Consider the following 6374-nt stretch of genomic DNA (forward strand, 5'->3'; position numbering starts at 1 on the left):
AATATGTGTATGTATATATATATATATATATATATATATATATATGTATGTATTTATAGCTCCTCAGAAAACACTTCTGAGTTTTAAAAAGTATGTTGCATTAATCATATGTAAAAACAACAACAAAAAAAAACAAATAAAACACAATAAACCCTAGTATCAGTTCAACATATTCTATATGTTTTATTTTCATGTAAGAAGAACACGTAAGTATTTTATTATGTATATATAGGCATGTGAAAAATAATGACATATGTAATAATCAAATGAAGTCACAGCTCTCATAAATATTTAATTCTAGTGGAACAGATAGGTAATACACAAGATAAGTAGAAAATGATGCAGTATAATAGTGATAAATGCTAAGGAGAAATATTGCAGGGCAGGGTGATTGGAAGTACGAGGGACAGAACAAAAAATTTAAATTCAGTTGGCAGAAAAAGCATCACTGAAAAGATATTTGTATAGACATTTCTGAAAAATGAGTGAGTGAGCCATAAAGGTATCTGGAAGGACAGCAGTCCAGGCAGAGGTTGCAAGGCCCTGAGATGGGAAAATGCCTGACACATTTGAGAAAGAACAAAGAAACTACTCTGGCTGGGATTGGAATGAGTATGAGGTATAAGAGACCAGAGAATAATAAGGTGGGAAAGGGGCACAAATCATATAAGCCCTTGACTGTCATAGAAAGAACTTTAGCTTTTACTCTTAGGGAGATGAGAAGCTATTGCAGAATATTGAGCTCAAGAGTGACATCATTTGACTTAATTTTTAGCACGATCATTTAGACTGTTATCTTGAGAACAGACTGAATGGGAGAAAACTTAAAACTAAAGTAGCAGCTAGATTATTGCAAAAAGCCATCCAAGGGATGATGGTGGCTTGTCATAGGAGTGAAGAGGGTGAAACAGCAATAATTTGAAAGCTGAGTCAACAGGATTTGGTAACAGAGAAGATGCAGAATGTGAGAAAATGTAAAAAGTCAGTGATGGCACCAAGATTTTTTACTTGAACAACTGAAAGTATGTCATTATTAACTGAGGTGAAAAGACTGGAAAAGGGACAACTTTGTAGAGGGGATGCAAGGTGGTCAATGTTGTATAGTTTAGTTTGAAATAGCATATTAAGCATGACACAAAAATGTCAAGAAGTCCAGGCACAGACACATTTTCAGAAGTGATCAGTATAAACATGGCTTTTAAAGCTATGCTCTTGGATGAGGGTCAGGATCCAGGTTTTGGCAAAAGAGTGTGTAGATAGAAGGTGAGGACTGAGTCTGAAGGCAATCCAACATTTAGAGGTCTGGGTGATTACCTAGGAAAAGATAGCCTAGGAAAAGATGATGAGCTGAGTAGCCAGAAAGACAAAAAAAACAAAGCATGTATGTGAAGTCCTGGGAATCAAGTGAAAAAAAGCATTTTAAGAATGAGAGATCAACCCACTCTATTAAAACTGCTGATAGGACAAATAATATAAATGCTAAGAACCAATCATTGGATTTAACAATGGAAGTTTTTGGTGACCTTGATACAAAAGTTTTTATAGGTTGAAAAATAGGGGTTTCAAAGACAAAAAAGGAAAAGTTGGACAAAGTAAGCATTAAAAAGAAATCTTGAGAAATTTTGCTGTACAGGGAAGGAACAAAATGTGGTTGTAGTTGAAACTAGAAGTGAGGTCAATTTAAGGAGATACAATAGCCTGCTTTCATGTAGATGGAAATGATTCAGTAGATGGATGGAAAGATTGTTGATTCAGGAGAGAAAGAAGAGGCTTGCTGGGGCAAAGTACTTGACTAGGTGGAGAAAGAATATAGTTAATTAGTGGAGAACATGGCATTTTCTAAGAATATAGACAGTTCACCCATAGAAAATCTAGAACATGCAGACACAGATAAAGGTAAGTGGGTAGATGTGGTGATGAAAACTTGTAGTTTCTTCTGATTGCTTTATTTTTTTCAGTGTAATGGGATACAACCTTATCAGCTTAGGGTGACAATGGAAAAGGAGGTGTTGAGAATTTGAAGAAAATGGAAAACTGTAAACTAGTCTCCTAAGAGAGAGAAAGGTACTTCAAAAAATTTGTGGAAAAATGGAATTAAATAATACAAATCCTTCCATGAACTTTTTGAATACCTCTCTTACAGTGCAATTGCTAGAGAGCATTAAGATCACATAAAGAGAACAACAATTAATTTAAGTGGATCTAAATACCATGGTATGTGTTTGTCTCCAGCTATTTTTAACTATGTGGGCGTTGTCAAGAAGTAGGAGGAAAAATGGATTTAACCAGCCGTAGTGTGCCAAAGAAGGTATAACATTGTGAGAGAAGAGCAAGGGATTTGCAGATCTATGTAAGGACAGAGTAATAATATTTGAACCTGGAATTTAAGTTTGGTTAAAAAAGAAAGTCAGGACAAAAGGGACATGACAGACAAGAAAAAATATTAAAGTATCAATGGATTAAAGGTACAGTGGTGATTGAGTTTAAGGGAGTAACTGAAGGTGGTAATTGAAGGGTAGTCAGCATGAACTGGGACTCTGAAGGGTTTATATTTGTAAATAGTAACAAATTCCATGGCCATTAGTTTCTGGTTAATGTACGGTGAAATGAAAAATCATTGGATGAAAGAAAGGCAAGGACTGATAGTTGAGAATATTTGAACAGCCATCAAAATGGACATTAGAACCAACTATAACTATGACAGTAGCATACAACAAAATGTCAATGATTAGGAGCTAAAATGTTTGTGTAACGACAGGCATGGGCCTAAAGATCTGTAGATGAATGCAATAAGAAGTAGTAGATATTATATCCTGATGAGGTGAGAGTCAAATATTGGGAGAATGGTCTGAAAGCAGCGATGAAGAGCACCCCCACTTGTAGGCCCAAAGGTCAGAGAAGTATAGAAAGAAACCACTACTTATGAGGATGTCAGGGGATGTGTTTTGGTGAAGAATTTCCAGTTTCAGTTTGAGCAAGAAGAGGAAAGAAACTGTTTGAGAAAAGGTTGAGCACACAGAAGATTTTGCTACTAATTGATCTCGAGGTATGGTAACAAAATAAAATAATTTCAAAAGATGGGAGGGAAAGGATGTTTTGCCACCAAATCCCCAAAGCATATTCTCCACTCTTCTTTGCTCTGCTGTGGACCCCAGGAGTCTGACCTCTATGAACCACATTACCTGGGCTTCCTTATTGACCAAAATTTGCTTGGGTTTGGCCAAGAGGAAGCACTGGTAAGAGACTGGATGGTGGAAGGAAAGAGAGGACAGAAATATTCAGGCTTTACTTTCCCACTCTCTCCCTGCTTCAGGCCATTTTTCTGACAATGCTGGTTCCCCTTCAGCACTCTAGATCCTCCTTATCACCTTTCTTGCTCCACCTTTCACTAAGCTCCCTAAAACTCTTTTCTCCCATTATCCTTATGGTAATGGTTTCTTTTGGTTGTTTGCCTCTGGGTACATCAGAATCCTGCCGTAGTTGCCTTAACTTAACCCAGATCTCTGTAAATTGTCCCTTCATCACATCTCTTCAGTTGGGCCATCTGAGTGGAATTCTGTTTTGTGGTAGGACCCTGACTAATTCAGGGTGTGATATGGGGGTCAGAACAGAGTTGTATGTGGATTCTAATTACCTGGATGACCAGGGGTTCTTATGGTGACTTCCAAGAAAGGGATTCACGATATTAAGTTATCCTTGTTGACTTTCCCGAGGCAGAAGATATTTGATTTGTCAAGGGAAACAAAAAGGGGGGATTCTTGTTGGGAGCATGCAAAATTTTAGGTCTCTAACTTAACTCTTACTGATGGAGACATACAATCTTGTAAGGAGTGGTATCAATACAAAAGTGTGTGGGTTTTTTATTTACTTATTTATTGACATTCAGAAGATAAAATTAAAATAGCCCACAGTCTAAGATCGGAAAAATAAAACACATAAAATGAGAAGGGAATATTAAGCCATTGAATTCATGGACTTAAAGGAGCTTAATGTGTACAATACACATATCAATGGGAACATGTGACTTTGAGTCTGAAGATAAGTAAAGAGCTTCACTGGAGAAAAAGTGCAGTATGTGACATGTTTTGGAGCAACAAGCACTTTCTAAATACCTTTTCTAGATATTATAAAAGGCAAAGTCTTTCTAATTCTCCACTTCTATTTATAAGCAATAATTGAAATAGTAAAATTCTGAATGTAAAAGTATTCAAAGATTAATTTAAACCTTGCCATCAGAGATCAGGGAGGATAGACACAACAGTTACACATCTAAACTAGAGAAGATGAGGGTAGGGTTGTGACTTGGCTGACCACTCACCTGCTCATTTCTTTTTAGCTTTAGCCTGCCTACCTGTTTCCACATATGGGCTTGGGATGATTTATTCTTTGGAACCAGTTCTAATTCTGGAAAGGAATTATGAAGTATTTAAACTAATTTTCACTTATAATTTATAAAAATTAATCTTTTTTCTTTAGTAGCTACAAAATCAAGTGTATTTCTTTCAGCTGGTGTATAATGATGGTGACTCAGAACTAGTTTCTATATTCTGCCCATCTATCCAGAGTTTTCATTTTTACCTGGTTAGAAAATGAGTCTGGTTTCTGAAAGTTCATTGGTCCCTTACTTTCTTAGCCTAATGTCTCTAGGTTCTGATATTCCATTTCTTAGTTCCTAAACGTAATGACCATAAGGATGTTTTTTCAGGGCACTAGGAATACTTATTTATTTGTTCTCTGACCTTCCCACTGTACAGTATTTCATTTAACCAAATTTATCCCCTAGCTCTCCTGGTAAGCTCTGTTGTCTTACCTATGTCAAAATAACATGAAGAAATAAAAATTGCTAAGGTTCTCAATGGTATATTGATATTTCCCAGTTAGGCACATGCAGTATTTAGTTTTTCTAAATGAGTTTCCTTAGTCTAATAGGTTTAAATGGTGTACAGATATATCAAAAACCATTAAGAACAAAGTAGAAGTTTATGTGAATAATTGCTGGGGTGGAATAAAGTACAACGTAAAAGCTACCTGATCATGACACTGTTTATTTGTGTTACTGAATTAAATATTATTTCATCATTCATATATGCTTTTAGGAATATAATATATGTGTTTGAGAAAAGAAGTACATGACAGAGGATCATTTAAAAAGGTATTTTATATTGTGTCTCTAGCCATTCCTAGAGTCTCATACAATTTTGATTGGAAATCATACTGAATTTCCTTGAAGTGTGTAAACTATGAGTACAAAGGGAAAATGTAATATTACGTAAAAAACAGGTAAAATTGATATAAGAAAAAATCAGAACTTTTGAAGGAGAAAATCACTCTCCCTAAATTGAACCTAAATTGAATGTGGAAAAATATAACTTCCAAATTTTATTTTGTCCATACATGAAAATCTGAATTGAATTGACTCTATTTCTTTGCTGTGACATTGATTAGTTTTTTCTTTCACTTACCTTTTTCTGCTTCTTTTCTCATATCCCCCACCTATTCCTTTCTATCCAAGGATTTTTGTAGAACTAATAAAAAATAACCATTCTGGAAAATAAATGTAATTACTCTACCCAGAAGAAGGGGTACACATATGAATGTCCACATGCATATCTATCTATAAATTTTCTTTAGTAGCCTTTCTTCTCAAAATTCATCATAAGCATATCCATCATTACTGACTAGCCTAGATCTACTGTTGATTTATTCACCCTGTTCACTACACATAAATACCTACCCACTGTATTTAAAATAGCAGTATGACTATTTTAGTCCTCATCACTCTATTAGTTTAATTATTTCTCCAGGAATTCATGGATTCTAATCATTATGGGATCAATTAGATTGCTCCCAACTCCACTGTATTTCAATATCTATCCATTCTAGTTTGATTTAAGGTGATATCACTCGGGCAGGATGGCTTTCCCACCCAAAGACCATAGACAGAGAATAAGAGAGCATACTGCTTCAAAGAATAAAGGGGAAAGACGTGCTTAGAGGTAGAAATGTCAGAGAAAGGAATCTTTTAGAGGAAATTTAATACCTCACAGTATTCTTGTGAAGGTTGTAGAAACAGAATATGATCCAAGTAAGGTAGCTTGAATTATTGTTGCCAGCTCTGTGCTCCCTCCATGTTATAGGACTGTACTTCGAAGCTCTATTCCATGTGACATTGAAGTCTCTCCCGGGTAGAAGAGGAAGAGAATATGTCTCCACCCCACCACTTTGACCAAATGAATGTGACACTATGCCAGTTCTGGGTGGATGTTTTAAGAAGAATCTTGTATTTCCACTCGCTCTCTTGTGTTCCTGCCATCTATCATGAGAATATCATGCCCTAGGGTGTTGCTGCTACTTTAGCCTGAATGTCAGAATGA

Source organism: Galeopterus variegatus, unplaced genomic scaffold (assembly GCF_000696425.1).
Source record: "Galeopterus variegatus unplaced genomic scaffold, G_variegatus-3.0.2 Scaffold532, whole genome shotgun sequence".
Lineage (NCBI taxonomy): Eukaryota > Metazoa > Chordata > Mammalia > Dermoptera > Cynocephalidae > Galeopterus > Galeopterus variegatus.